Source organism: Scyliorhinus canicula, chromosome 12 (genome assembly GCF_902713615.1).
Source record: "Scyliorhinus canicula chromosome 12, sScyCan1.1, whole genome shotgun sequence".
Classification (NCBI taxonomy): Eukaryota; Metazoa; Chordata; class Chondrichthyes; order Carcharhiniformes; family Scyliorhinidae; genus Scyliorhinus; species Scyliorhinus canicula.
The window spans coordinates 104,071,367-104,087,190 of NC_052157.1; positions in this window are offsets into that span (position 1 = coordinate 104,071,367).

Consider the following 15,824-nt stretch of genomic DNA (forward strand, 5'->3'; position numbering starts at 1 on the left):
TCTTGTATACTATTGTATAGTAATCACAGTCATCATAACTTGTACAAACAATTGTTTTTGTTCAATTTTCTTTAACACTGTACAGAAAATATGTAACATGAAAAAAGGGGGATGTGGTGATATGCATCACTGTAAATTTACAAGGGGTTAATGCAAATACACTCAGATTAGATATACACTAGAGGGAGCACCAGAGACATCACACCAGAGACATCATGAGACACAGACAGTCAACCAATAGGTCAGTAAGATAGGACACGACCAATGGGCATTCAAGACACACACATAGGTGACACTACCACAGGGGGGCATTACACCAACCCATATATGAGGACACAGCACACATGATCTTTCTCTTTCCAGTGGAGACACTTAGTGAGTACACAGGGTTGATTGAACACATCACACCCACCACGTGGATTGTAGCAGTCTGGTTAGTCTGAGTAGCTATAGCAGGATTAACAGGAGAGTCGAATCCAAGCAGGAGAATCGTTAACAGTTTAATAAATGTGTTAAAGCTATCTCCAAGTCTGAACCTTCCTTTGTCAGAGTGCACATCAAGGAAGCAGCTTATGCTGTGTCAAGAGCAGAACAAAACAACTGGTACAGTAGTCCCCCGTTATACCGCGCTCCGCAATACCGCGGTTCGCGATATACCGCGGGGGGGATTATGGACCCCAACTGTCAGTTGTGTCAATTTCAGCGGCCGGCTCACTTTGATCCGGAGAAGGAAGCTGCTCTCACTGAAATCAGCCGGCCGCTGAAATTGACACTGCCCGCTGCTCTCTCCCTCCAATCCAACTTTTAAGTTTTAATGTTTCTGATTGGAGGGAGAGAGCAGCGGGCAGTGTCAATTTCAGCGGCCAGCTGATTATTTCAGTGAGAGCAGCTTCCCTCTCCGGATCAAAGTGAGCCGGCCGCTGAAATTGACACTGCCGGCTGCTCTCTCCCTCCAATCAGAAACATTAAAACTTAAAAGTTGAAGGGCAGCATGTGGCGCAGTGGTTAGCACTGGGACTGCGGCGCTGAGGACCCGGGTTCGAATCCCGGCCCTGGGTCACTGTCCGTGTGGAGTTTGCACATTCTCCCCATGTCTGCGTGGGTTTCACCCCCACAACCCAAAGATGTGCAGGTTAGGTGGATTGGCCACGCTAAATTGCCACTTAATTGGAAAAAAATAATTGGCTACTCTAAATTTTAAAAAAAACTTAAAAGTTGGATTGGAGGGAGAGAGCAGCGGGCAGTGTCAATTTCAGCGGCCGGCTCACTTTGATCCGGAGAGGGAAGCTGCTCTCACTGAAACAATCAGCTGGCCCCTGAAATTGACACTGCCGAGGGGGGGGGGGGGGTGGTGGGGGGGGGAGAAGAGGGGGGGGCGGGTGTTGGGGGGGAGAAGAGGGGGGGCGGGTGTTGGGGGGGGAGAAGAGGGGGGGCGGGTGTTGGGGGGGGAGAAGAGGGGGGGCGGGTGTTGTGGGGGCGAGGAGGGGGGGGCGAGGAGGGGGGGTGTGGGGGACCCCCCTGCGGGTGTGGGGGAGACCCCCCTGCGGGTGTTGGGGGAGAGAGGAGGGCCCTACGGGTGTTGGGGGAGAGAGGAGGGCCCTGCGGGTGTTGGGGGACGGGGGAGGAGAGGGGGGGGAGCGGGCGAGCCGGAGGGTGTGGGGAGGGGGCGAGCCGGAGGGTGTGTGTGTGGGGGGGGGGGCGAGCAGGAGGGTGTGGGGGGAGAGGGGGCTAGTTGGAGATTGTGGGGGGAGAGGAGGCTAGCCGGAGGGTGTGAGGTGGGGGGGGGGGGAGAGGAGGAGACAGAGCCCAGTGGGTGTTGGGTTAGAGGGGGCGAGCCGGAGGGTGTGGGGGGGAGAGGGGTCTAGTTGGAGGATGTGGGGGGAGAGGGGGCGAACCGGAGGGTGTGGGGGGAGAGGGGGCGAGCCGGAGGGTTTTGGGGGGGGAGAGGGGGCGAGCCGGAGGGTGTGGGGGGAGAGGGGTCTTGTTGGAGGATGTGGGGGGAGAGGGGGCGAACCGGAGGTTGTGGGGGGAGAGGGGGCGAGCCGGAGGGTGTTGGGGGGAGGAGAGGGGGCGAGCCGGAGGGTGTGGGGGGAGAGGGGGCGAGTCGGAGGGTGTTGGGGGAGAGGGGTCTAGTTGGAGGATGTGGGGGGAGAGGGGGCAAGCCGGAGGAAAAAAAAAGAAATTGACACTGCCGGCTGCTCTCTCCCTCCAATCAGAAACATTAAAACTTAAAAGTTGGATTGGAGGGAGAGAGCAGCGGGCAGTGTCAATTTCAGCGGCCGGCTGATTTCAGTGAGACCAGCTTCCCTCTCTGGATCAAAGTGAGCCGGCCGCTGAAATTTTAATTGGATCCACGATGGGGGTTTTAAATTTATTTAAAAATCTATGCTAGCGCTTCCCATTGTGAGTCTACGGGGGTCTGACCTCTCCCCCCGCCCCTCCCATTGTGAGTCTACGGGGGTCTGACCTCTCCCCCCGCCCGTAGATTCACAATGGGAAGCGCTCGCATAGATTTTTAAATAAATTTAAAACCCCCATCATGGATATCCGCGGCTCGGGGTCTTGGACCCCAACACCCGCGTTATAAAGGGGGACTACTGTATCATGGTCATCATTAGACTTTTAATTCCAGATTTTTATTTAATTCAAATTTCACCATCTGCAGTGGCTGGATTTGAACCTGGGTCAGCAGAGCATTACCCTGGGTCTCTGGTTTACTAGTCCAGTGGCAATACCACTGTGCCACCACCTCCCCATTATTCCAGTGCTGGCTCATTCAAAAGAGATCTCCAATTAGCTGCACCTCCTCTGCTCTGTCCCTATAGCCCTGTCATTTTTTTCCCTTTCCAATCTTTAACTAACTCCCTTTTAAAATTACTGTTGCATCTGTTTCAATTGCCCTTTCAGATCTGAACAGGCTGCCGTGCAGGCCTGCAGGTGAGAGCGAAACAATGTGGCCCCAAAGCCCCTCTGCCTAGCTTACTCCTAGAAAACAAGCTAGACGAACTTAAAGCCAGGCTCACTTTTCAAAGAGAACTAAGGGACTGCTATGTGCTGTGTTTCACGGAGGCATGGCTCACTCCTGCTTCACCGGACTGTGCCCTGCAACCAGAGAGCTTCTCAATCCACCGAATGGACCGTACGGCAGCCTCAGGCAAGGCAAGGGGAGGTGGGGTCTGCCTCCTAATCAACACCTCCTGTTTCCTAGATGTAGCAACACTGGTGAGTTTCTGCTCCCCGGACCTGGAATACCTGACGCTAAAATGCCGCCCCTTCTACCTTCCGCGGGAGTTCAACTCCGTTATCCTGACGGCAGTTTACATCCCATTCCATGCTAACGTGAAAATCGCACTGGACGGAATATTCACCACCACCTTGAAACAAAACAACCCGAGGCCTTGTTCATTGTAGCTGGGGACTTCAATCAGGCCAAGCTCAAGAGCGTACTACCAAGTTCCCACCAACACGTCCAAACACCCTGGACCACTGCTACACAAATATCAAACATGCCTACCGCTCTATCCCCCGCCCACACTTTGGCAAATCTGACCACAAGGCTGTGTTCCTGCTTCCTGCTTATAAGCAAAAACTGAAGCGGGAGAATCCGTCACAGAAAGTCGTGCATTGTTGGTCTGATGAATTGGATGATCTCCTACGGGACTGCTTAGAGTCAGTGGACTGGTCAGTATTTAAAAACTCTGCGACCAGCCTGAACGAGTACGCCACTACAGTAACTGACTTCATATTTCATAGAATTTACAGTGCAGAAGGAGGCCATTCGGCCCATCGAGTCTGCACTGGCTCTTGGAAAGAGCACCCTACTCAAGGTCACCACTGCAGACGTCAGAGTCGCCTTCTCGAAAGTCAACCCACAGAAAGCCACTGGCCCAGATGGGGTATCCGGACGAGCACTCAGGTCTTGCGCGGATCAGCTGCCGGGGGTATTCGCAGACATCTTCAACCTCTCTTTACAACAATCTGAGGTCCCTAAATACTTCAAGAAGACAACCATCATCCCTGTACCAAAAAAAGGTCAAGCAGCGTGCCTTAATGACTATTGTCCAGTTGCTCTGACACCCATCGTCATGAAGTGCTTCGAAAGGTTAGTCATGGCACGAATCAACTCCAGCCTCCCAGATTGCCTTGATCCACTACAGTTTGCTTACCGCTGCAACAGGTCCACAGCAGACACCATCTCCATGGCCCTGCACTCTACCCTGGAACACCTAGATAACAAAGTCACCTATGTCAGACTCCTATTTATCGACTACAGTTCAGCCTTCTACACCATCATTCCTACAAAACTCATCACCAAACTCCGTGGCCTGGTCCTCGGCTCCTCCCTCTGCGACTGGATCCTGAACTTTCTAACCTACAGGCCACAATCAGTAAAGATAGGCAACAACACCTCCTCCACGATCATCCTCAACACCGGTGTACAGATCACCAACAGCCTGTCTTGGTCCCCCTAGTTAAGAAAGCCCACCAACGACTATTTTCTCAGAAGACTGAGTAATTTTAGCATGTTAGCTACGACTCTCACCAACTTCTACAAATGCACCATAGAAAGCATTCTTTCTGGTTGTATCGCAGCTTGGTTTGGAGCCTGCTCTACCCAAGACCACAGGATACTACACAAGGTCGTGAATGTAGCCCAGTCCATCACGCAAACCAGCCTCCCATCCATTGACTCTGTCTATAATTCCCGCTGCCGCAGAAAGGCAGCCAGCATAATTAAGGACCCCATGCACCCCGGACATACTCTCTTCCAACTTCTTCCATCAGAAAAAAGATACCAAAGTTTGAGGTCACGTACCAACCGACTCAAGAACAGCTTCTTCCCTGCTGACTTTTGAATGGACCTACCTCGTATTAAGTTGATCTTTTCTCTACACCTTGCTATAACTGTAACATTATATTCTGCAGTCTCTCCTTCCTTCCCTATGTACTGGATGCATTGTTTGTACAGCATGCAAGAAACAATACTTTTTACTGTATACTAATACATGTGACAATAATAATAAATCTAATCAAAAAAGTGTAAAACAAATCTCATCTTCCTTTTTGTGGATTGCTTTAAAGATAATTTGCTTCCCTCCTGCTTGAAAGAAGTGAGAACCTGCTTACCAAACAGGGCTTCCATCAGTGGACGAGGAGGAGTTCGAGCATTCTGAGGCTGAAAACATATTTTTCATTCAAAAGGCCAAAAATAAAAATATATTTGGGCAAGAACAAATGATTCCTTTGAACGAGGCGGTACATGCAGCAATGGCAACACTGGCACCTGCAGCTCCAGCTTATTATGGGAACAGTTTCTCCAGAACTACTCCTGACACTGGAGCAGAAAATCAGACGGCACAGGTCTCTCGCACTCACTGAGATGCAATTTTCCTTGGTGCACTCTGAGGGCGTGAATTAATGGCCAGGTTGCGCTTAACTGAGGGCGCGACGAGGCCGTTAAATCACTGGAGAGGCCAAAAGCGAGATCTGCGGCAGGCGCCGATCTGTGTGGTATCTAACCAGCTCGCTCCTGTTGGCGAAATCAGGGTCCCGCCGTCGCGTGGCGAGAAACCAATAATCACCACTTACGGCCAATCTCCATACAATTAACGGAAGCAACCTCCTAGCTAATGGCCTCCCTAGCAAGTGGTCACATGGGCGCCGATTAGTACTCCTTTTAAAAAAACATGAAGGTGATGGGAGGGCCGCTGCTGAAACCCGAGATGGTGAGTAGCCACCTTAGCTCACAGGAAAAGAGCCTGGCGGCACTGGGGTTGCTGCCCCGGTGCTCGGAGGGGGAGCCACCGGAGGGGCAGCCTCAGTCAGGATGGGCTGCCATCGGGGGAGGGAGGGCTGCAGAGCAGAGGTGGTTAGCTGCCCATGGTCTGGGCTAGGCTGGGGAGGGGGGGAAATCGGTATCTCAGCGCCCATGGGTCCATCATGCTAACCCCTGGACTGTGTGGACTCATTCTGGGGACAACCCCAGCCCCTGCTTGCCTGCCCCACTGACCGCAGAGGCCTCTAGCCGCGTGGGTGAAGGCTATAGCTAATTGGGAATTGGCATGGTGGCACAGTGGTTAGCACTGCTGTCTCACAGCCCCAGGGACCCGGGTTCAATGCAGCCATGGGTCACTGACTGTAAGAAGTTTGTACGTTCTCCCCCTGTCTGTGTGGGTCTCCTCCGGGTGCTCGGGTTTCCTCCCACACTCCAATGATGTGCAGGTGAGGTGGATTAGCCATGCTAAATTGTTCCTTTGTGTCCTTTGCGCAGGTTAGGTTACGGGGTTAAGGGGATAGGGTGGGGCAGTCATGGATAGAGTGCTCATTCGAAGGGTTGGTGCAGACACAATGAGGACCTGGCCACCCATCAGGCCAGCAAGGGACCCAAAGGGGAGACCCCCAATGGCCCATGGTGTACAGGCGTCATTCTTTCGAACAGATGATGGACAACGTGTGCCGCAGGAGGCTCCACCTCAACAGGATGACGGCGCAGCTAATGTGCCATTTCCTCGCGGACGTGGCACCACCTGGAGGAGCGGATACCCACTCTCTGTGGTCATCAAGGCCACCGCAGCCCTGAACTTCTATGCCTCAGGATCATTCCGGGACTTGTACGGCATCTCACAAGCTGCAGCCCACAAGCGTATCCGGGAAGTCACGGGTGCCCAGATTGCCTGGGCAGAAAACAACATAAAATTTGACATGGACCAGGCCCAACAAGAGGTTTGATCCCACAGTCCAAAGATGTGCAGGTTAGATGGATTGGCCATGCTAAATTGCCCCTTAGTGGCCAATAGGTTAGGTGGGGTTACTGGGCTACGAGGATAGGGTGGGACATGGGCCTAGGTAGGGTGCTTCTTCTTTCTACTAACCAGAATTTCTGGGATGGGGCCACTCCAGTATCTTCAGTCCATCTCCCAGATCTCATCCACCAACCCATGCTGCTCTTCCCTTGTCTCCCTATCCACCTGCAGCTTGTGCGAGTTTATCCCCTCTCTCACCTCCGCGTTCAGGGCCTTCCACAGCACCGAGGCCGATACCTCTCCATTCTTGTTAAACTTCACATACTCATCAATCAGCCTGACCACCTTCACACAAAATCCCAAATCTGCTAACAGCTCCACCTCCAAAACTACTTCCATCAGGTGCGGAGTGTGATCTGAAATCACTATTGCAGAATATTCTGCTTTCCTCACCCCTGACAGCAAAGACCTCCCAGTCACAAAAAAGTAGATGCACGAGTACACTTTGTGCATTGGAGAGAAAAATGAGAATTCCCTGCCTGGGGGTGCAAAAAACTACCATGGATCTGCTCCACTCATCGCCTTCATGAATGGCGTCAGTATCTTTGCTACCCCTGAAAGGTCCCACAATCCCAGAAATCCCCCAGCTACTTTCTCTTGAACCAACACGTCTCTCCTGCATCCTCCTCCCCCATAGCATTCACACCTTCTCGGCTCATAGAAACCTGCCTAAACAGGTCCAGCAAGTCGCAACCCCTCCCCCCACCTCGCTCCCATTCACTAGCCAACCTCAGCTCGCTGGTGAGGTAGCTGCCCCCCCCCCCCCCCCCCCCCCCTCCCCACCCCGCCGGAGCCCAGATGCCACAAATAAACAATCCAAGAAAGAAAGTATAAAAAACACATACCACCACACCCAAGAGCCGAAACCCCCCCACCTCCTCCCTCAACCCTGAATCTACCCCGCACCCCTACCCCAACCCAAACTCCCTCTGTCATGATATACAAAGTAAGAAGTCTTACAACACCAGGTTAAAGTCCAACATGTTTGTTTTAAACGCTAGCTTTCGGAGCACTGCTCCTTCCTCGGGTGATTCACCTGGACTTTAACCTGGTGTTGTAAGACTTCTTACTGTGCTCACCCCAGTCCAACGCCGGCATCTCCACATCACGATATACAAACATGCAGCTAATGAACACATAGAATAGGACACGACCAATGAGCAGTCAGGACACTCAGGGGTGGTATCTCACTATAAAAGGGACGAGGCACTCACACCCCGCCTCTTTCCACAGACCAACATCTACAGAGTGAGACAGGATGTATCCTCAGCATCACACCCCAGCATGTGGCTTAGAGCAAGGCTGGTTCAGTTAGACTGAGTTACTAAAATTAGATTAGCAGAAAGTCGAACTCATTGAGAACTGTGCTAATAGTTCAATAAAACACATTGAACTCACTTCAAAGTCTGGAGTATCTTTTACTCAAAACTGCATCAAGTGGCAGCTTGTGTTATTCCAAATGACAGAACACAACATCCTCAAAACCACAATGGCCACCGATAAGAGTAAACACCACAACAAGAAGAAAAAGCCCCAAACGAACCACCCCAATTTCAATTAACAACAACTCTGTACGTGAAAGAAAAAGGGGGAAGGGGAACAGGGGGTTAAAAAGAACAAATCACACATCTTTCCATCTTTACAACAAATGTCCCCATACAAACCGGTCACAACCACCAGCCAAGTCTCTTGCAAAACCACTCACTTCATTACAAATCCTTGAGCCTTAATGTAAGCCTCCGCTTCCTCCACCGCCTTGAAGAAATGTTCCTTGGCATTATGCCCTCAGCCTCCCCGGGTATACCATACCAAATTTCACACCACTCTAAAAAAGCTCTGACCTTGCCTTATTAAAGGCCACCCGCCTCCTTACCAATTCTGCCATGATGTCTTGATATATCCGAATACCGCTGCTTTCTGACCAGACTTCCCAATTTTAATTGATACACTTCAGGACCCTCTCCTTCATCTGATAGTTGTGCAACCATGCTATCACCGCTCGTGGTGACTCATTCGCCTGTGGTTTCGCCTGGAGTGACCGGTGAGCCCGATCAAGTTTGATGGGAGAAAGACCTGATCCTCCTCCCCCATCAACTTCATAAACATTGCCTCAAAATGATCAGTAAACCTCAGTGTGGTAGTCACCACTGTTGTATATATATCACATATGAGGTATAATACGGTAAGGCTCCTGTACTACAGGTACGGGGGTAGATCCCTGCCTGCTGGCTCCACCCAGTAGGCGGAGTATAAATGTGTGGGCTCTCCGAGCTGCAACCATTTCGGCAGCAGCTGCGAGAGGCTACACAACTCTGCTTAATAAAGCCTCGATTACACTCTACTCTCGTCTCGTCGTAATTGATAGTGCATCACTCAGACCCTCCACCCCCTTGGGCAACCCCACAATACTGAGGTTCTGCTGCCTCGGCCTATTCTCCAGGTCTTCGACCTTAGCTCTCTGGACCTTGTTACTGCCCTCCACCTTCCGCGCTCGGGTTCCAGTGAGGCCAGCTGATCGCTAAGTCATGACCGTGTCTCTCCTCCAACCCCTCAACACCTCACCATGCTCCCACACTGTCTCTGAAGTCTTCCCCAAGGCCTCCTTTATTGTGACCAATGCATCATCCACTGATATTTTTTTTGAGGGTCCATCATTTCTCTCCCTTGCCTCTTGAAATGCTTGCCCAATTGTCTTTCAAATTCGACAGCCATTACTGCCATTAGCTTGTCCACTATAATAGGTACAGCCCCACCCAACAAGCCTGCCTCTGCCATCTTCTATCCCACAGGACTCCTCACCTTGGCCAATTCTTCATAGGACTACTGCTCACACCTTTCTTCCCAATATTCGTTTTTGCGTCTTTTGACATGCTCACCCAAAAGGCTCTCAAATGGGACAAATTTGTCGACCAATCAATCACCCCTGGGAAACAGGTGAAAAGTACCAAAAACAAGGTTTCTAGTGGGAGCTACCTTACATACGACGTTCTTCTACAAGTCAACACCGGAGGTCCCCCCCGTCACCTTTTTCTGACATTTCTTTCAACTGAAAAATGAACAGACATGCTGGCTGACAAGATTACCTGAAATGGTAGGTCTGCATTTGAATGGCGGGGGTGGGGGGCACGTATGCAGGGGCAGAACCTTGTGATTCGCAGTTTCACTACATAGCTCCAATAGGAATCCGGCAGAGCCTCCAAAAGAACAGGAAAAATATGCATTTATATCGGCTTTTCACAACCACTCGACATGTCAAATACTTTACAGCCAATGAAATATTTTTGAAGTGCCATCTATGTTGGACTGTAGGAAATGCAATAGCCCAGATGTGCAAAGCAAACTGTTTTTGTGATGTTGCGCTGGATTCTCGCCCCGCGATGCAGCATCGCGGATTGCGATCTGGCGTTCATTTTAATTCATCTTCTTCATGGACAAGTAACCACTTCAAAGAGAGTTAAGTGCTGTCAATGGCCAGCTCAGCTCTTCAAAATCGCTAAAGCGTGAAGGGCAGTGATTGGAATGCACTTAACTCTCTTTGATGTGGTTGATGTTTGTAATTATGATGCACCATAGAAAGCATCCTATCTGACTGCATCACAGCTTGGTGTGGCAACTGCTTGACCCAAGCCCATAAGAAACTACAGAGAGTCGTGAACCCCGCCCAGTCCATCACACGAACCCGCCTCTCATCCATTGACTCTGTCTACATCTCCTGCTGCCTAGGGAAAGTGGGCAGCATAATCAAAGACCCCTCTCACATGGGTTATTCTCTCTTTCAACCTCAGGCAGAAGATACAAAGATTTGAGAACATGCGCCAGTAGATTCAAAAACAGGTTGTTCCCCGCTGTTGCTAGACTCCTGAGCGGCCCTCTTATGGAGTGAACTTATCTCTCTATCCATCTTCTCTACTGTTGTAGCAACACACTCCGTATGCTTCACTCAATGTCTATGTATTTGCATTGTGCATTTATTATATGCCCTATATTTTTCATGTGTGGACCGATCTGTCTGGACTGTACGCAGAATGATACTTTTCACTGTACCTCGGTAAACGTGACAATAAATCCAAATCTAAACATTGTGGATACAGCACTCCCAGTTGCTCATCCATCAAGAAGATAAATGAAGCAAAGTTCACATCTCGTTTGTGGAAGTTGTCAATCACAGCCCATTACTAGAAATGAATGAATGGTTTGCAGCTGATGGATTGAGGGGTTCAAACACAGATCACAGCTGTTCACTTGATGAGAACAGGAAATAATTTTGGAGCTTCCAAGTGAGTGTTACAACTGTGATTTATTTCACTGCCCCTGTCTGAATTGTTCTCCAGCTTCTTAGGAGGAACTTCTTCACCCAAAGGGTTGTGAATCTATGCAATTCCTTGCCCAATGAAGCAGTTGAGGCTCCTTCATTACATGTTTTTAAGATAAAGATAGATAGTTTTTTGAAGAATAAAGGGATTAAGGGTTATGGTGTTCGGGCCGGAAAATGGAGCTGAGTCCACAAAAGATCAGCCATGATCTCATTGAATGGCGGAGCAGGCTCGAGGGGCCATATGGCCTACTTCTGTTCCTAGTTCTAACGTTCTTATGTTCTACACAGGGTCTCTTTTCTGGGGAGGCCTTTCTAGTTCGGTGACCCTGTGGGGTGGGGGGTCCCTATTTGGGAGGTCTCCTTATTTAGGGGGTCGCTGTGGGGGTCCCTTTAGTTAGGGGGTCCGTGGGGGTGGTCTCTTTAGTTAGGGAGTCGGAGGGGTCCCTTTAGTTAGAGGGTCACTGTGGGCGGTTTTCCTATTGGGGGGGGTCTCCCTATTTAGGGGATCCCTGTGGGGGTGCCTTTAGTCAGGGGCTCTTTAGTTAGGGGGCCCGCGGGTGTTTTCCTCCAGTTAGAGGGTCACAGTGGGGGTCTCCCTATTTAGGAGTTGGTCCCTCGTATTCCTTGCCATGCAAATTTTGCATGGCGAGGGATACTGAAATGCTTTGTGATTTGCGCTCCCAGTAGCAATTCTCTGGCGAGTAGAATTCCAAATGGAGAAGCCCACCCGTTGACTGGGAGGAGGGGTAAATACTGGCCAGGACACCAGGGGCAACTCCCTGCTCTTCTTCAAAATGATGCCATGGTATCTTTTTTTAAAATAAATTTAGAGAACCCAATCCATTTTGTTCCATTTAAGGAACAATTTAGTGTGGCCAATCCACCTACCTTGCACATCTTTGGGTTGTGGAGGCAAAACCCACGCAAACACGGGAAGAATGTGCAAACTCCACAGAGACAGTGACCCAGAGCCGGGATCGAACCTGGGACCTCGGCGCCGTGAGGCAGCAGGGCTAACCCACTGCGCCACCGTGCTGCCGCCATGGTATTTTTTAACATCCATTGAGGACTTTGGATTTAACCTCTAATCTGAAGATGGTACCTCTGACTTGTCATGCTCCCAGGTACTGCACTGGAGTGTCAGCTTGATTATTGCACTCAAGCTGTGGAGTGGAACCTGAAACCACTGCTGCAGAAGAAACAGGGGAAATGTAGCATAATTTGCTGCCATTTCTCCTTGCAGTAAAATCTTAATCAAAAACATTTAATTAGTGCTTTGGGATATGCTGAGGTTGTTAAAAGTGCTTGATAAATACAAATCCTTATTTCTTAGTTGCAGCTGGGTGCAACACAGAAGAGGATGCCAAAGTGCATGAGGGTGCAGATATAGATACAGTTCCCTCCAGCTGTTTGAGGCCCTGTGCTTTAGACTGAGATTTAGTATAAAGGGGTCTGTTGCGTCCCCTGCACATGAAGTGTGACCTCGAGCCCTACGTTGTCGCTGTTGCCTTCTCCGGCGTCTGCCCACCTCAGCTGCCACCAGCAACTCACTAGAAAACATCATTATATCTGTAAGGAACTGGAGAAGGAGAGAGACCGACAATCAATTAGGGCTTCCATTCCGGGACCCTCAATCCCCCAAGTCTCCCCTAACTTTACATGTCCCACATTTTCTCAGTGCCATCCAGCAAGCCAGTTGTGCTGGCAGCCTTGCTCTGCACCCTCACTCCTGGCCAGATCAGGAGTCCCTAGACCCCAGAACCCAGACCTCTGCAGGGAACATTAGGGAGGTCGTGCTCAGGTTCCCTCCACTCATCCACACATTTACCCTTTGGCTGTGAGAGGATCCTCAGTGCTGAAGCCCTGCTCTTTAGTGTTTGACTATTGGCAGCTTCTCAATGGAGCTGATGCTCCTAGAATTCAGACACACTTCAGATATCAAAGTTTGCTTTACATGCAATGCACTAATCATCCTCTGAGGCATGGCACGTAGTCCCTCGAGGAGGCACTTGAGAGTTGAGCAGCGTGAAGTGTTATCACATCTATCAAAGCTAATTCCTCATTTGAAATAGCCTTCCGCTGTGAAGCTAGAGGCTGCTCACAGTCAAAGCGAGCGAAACTAACTTTCAGGACAGAAACCACAGCAGGGCTTTGTCCTGTAAGTGTTCAGTAGGACAGACTACATCTGTGGTTGCCCCTGTTATGGGTCTTCACAATATTTAACGATGGCTTGAAGGCCTCACCTACCCACCACCGGCCCAGGGGCAACCACCAATCTCGAACGCTTCAGCTCCTGACCAAGCCCAACCCCCCTGAGAGAACCCCCCCCCCCTTCAAGCAGAAAAGACTCTAACCATTGATCTAGCCAGCTATTGTTGAAAAAAGGTAAATGCCTAGATCGTGAATGGCGTTACTGTGGGAGCCCACCAAAACCAGCAAGTATGGGAAGGCTTTGTATAGAATCGAAAGGTGGCAGCATGTTGGATTTTTGGATATTTTTTTAACTTAAACATTTATTCATGGATCAGAAACCTGCCCTTCCAGAATAATTTGGAGTTATTCAACGCCAAGATCAATCACAAAATTGGGGACTGAGGAGAAAGAGATTCCCTAGTTCACGATAGTTTCAGGTCTGGGTACAAAGATAGAAGATGAAGACACTGCTTTATTCAGTATGCACAATAGAACATAGAACATAGAACATTACTGCGCATTTCGGGCCCTTCGGCCCTCGATGTTGCGCCGACCTGTGAAACCATCTGAAGCCTATCTGACCTACACTATTCCATTTTCATCCATATGTCTATCCAGTGACCACTTGAATGCCCTTAAAGTTGGCGAGTCTACTACTGTTGCAGGCAGGGCATTCCACACCCCTACTACTCTCTGAGTAAAGAAACTGCTCTGACATCTGTCCTATATCTACCACCCCTCAATTTAAAGCTATGTCCCCTCATGTTGGTCATCACCATCCGAGGAAAGAGACTCTCACTGTCCACCCTATCTAACCCTCTGACTATCTTATATGTTTCTATTAAGTCACCTCTCAGCCTTCTCCTCTCTAACAAAAACAACCTCAAGTCCCTGAGCCTTTCCTCGTAAGACCTTCCCTCCATACCAGGCAACATCCTAGTAAATCTCCTCTGAACCCTTTCCAAGCTTCCACATCCTTCCTATAATGTGGTGACCAGAACTGCACGCAGTACTCCAGGAGCGGCTGCACCAGAGTTATGTACAGCTGCAGCATGACCTTGTGGCTCCTGAAATTCAACCCCCCTACTGATAAAGGCTAGCACACCATATGCTTCTTAACAGCCCTATTTACCTGGGTGGCAACCTTTCAGGGATTTATGTACCTGGATGCCGAGATCTCTCTGTTCATCTACACTACCAAGAATCTTGTCCATTAGCCCAGTACTCTGCATTCCTGTTACTCCTTCCAAAGTGAACCACCTCACACTTTTCCGCATTAAACTCCATCTGCCACCTCTCAGCCCAGCTCTGCAGCTTATCTATGTCCCTCTGTATCCTATAACATCCTTCAGCACTATCCACAACTCCACCGACCTTCGTGTCATCTGCAAATTTACTAACCCATCCTTCTACACCCTCTTCCAGGTCATTTATAAAAATGACAAACAGCAGTGGCCCCAAAACAGATCCTTGCAGTACACCACTAGTAACTGAACTCCAGGATGAACATTTGCCATCAACCACCACCCTCTGTCTATACATTATAATAGTTGGACGAGGAATCAATCATTTTAAAAGCATTCAATGTTTATTTTAACCTCAGATGTAAACAAAATCCTTGAAAGGGCTACATTTCATAAATGTTTCCAGCAGCCAGGCGAACCAATGGACTCCTTCATTAATCAACTACACAGAATGGCTGAAGGCTGTGATTACAGTGACCTGAAATCTGAACAAACCGGGAATAGAACGGTTGCAGGATTGGAGGACGACCCACTGTCAGACATGTTTCAAGTGAAGCAAGATCCAACCCCTGAGAAAGCTATCCAGATTGCCAGGCAAACTGAAATCTGCTCTCAGCACAGATCCATATTAAGGGAAAGAAAGCAAACCGTGGTACAAAACAGGATAGAAACAGGCGAAGGGTAGCCATACATAAATAGAAGAGAAAGAAAGGAGCTAACGTTTCAAGTCTCGATTACTTTGTCAAATCTGGGGAGAACTGGAAATAGGGTCAGATTATATTGGAGTGGTAAGGGAGGGGGGTAAGGTGTGGAGCACTGGCGCTGGATAGAGGCCCAGTGATAGTTGGAGATTGACAAGGATGTCTTGGACAGAAAGACAAAGGGAATGTAAATAGGAGTGATTAAGGCGAAGAGGGATGCTGATAGTGGCATATGAAGAGATTAGAATGTGTTAATGGTAGAACAAAGGTAAGCAGTGTGTCAAAGGATAACAGGGAATAGTTGGCTCCAGTCAGGTGGTGTGGGGGTGGACGGGGGGGGGGGGGGGGGGGTACGGTGGTGAGGGAAAATAGATTGATGGAAGAATGAAAATAAATTGATAGAAGTAAAAATGGGGTGAACGTGGAAGAGAGAGTTCATCGTCTAAAGTTGCTGAACATTAACTCTAGAAGGTTGTAACTTGCCTAAGAGGAAGATGAGGTGCTGTTTCTCCAGTTTGCACTGGGTTTCATTGGAGCATTGCAGCAGGCCAAGGATTGACATTTTGAC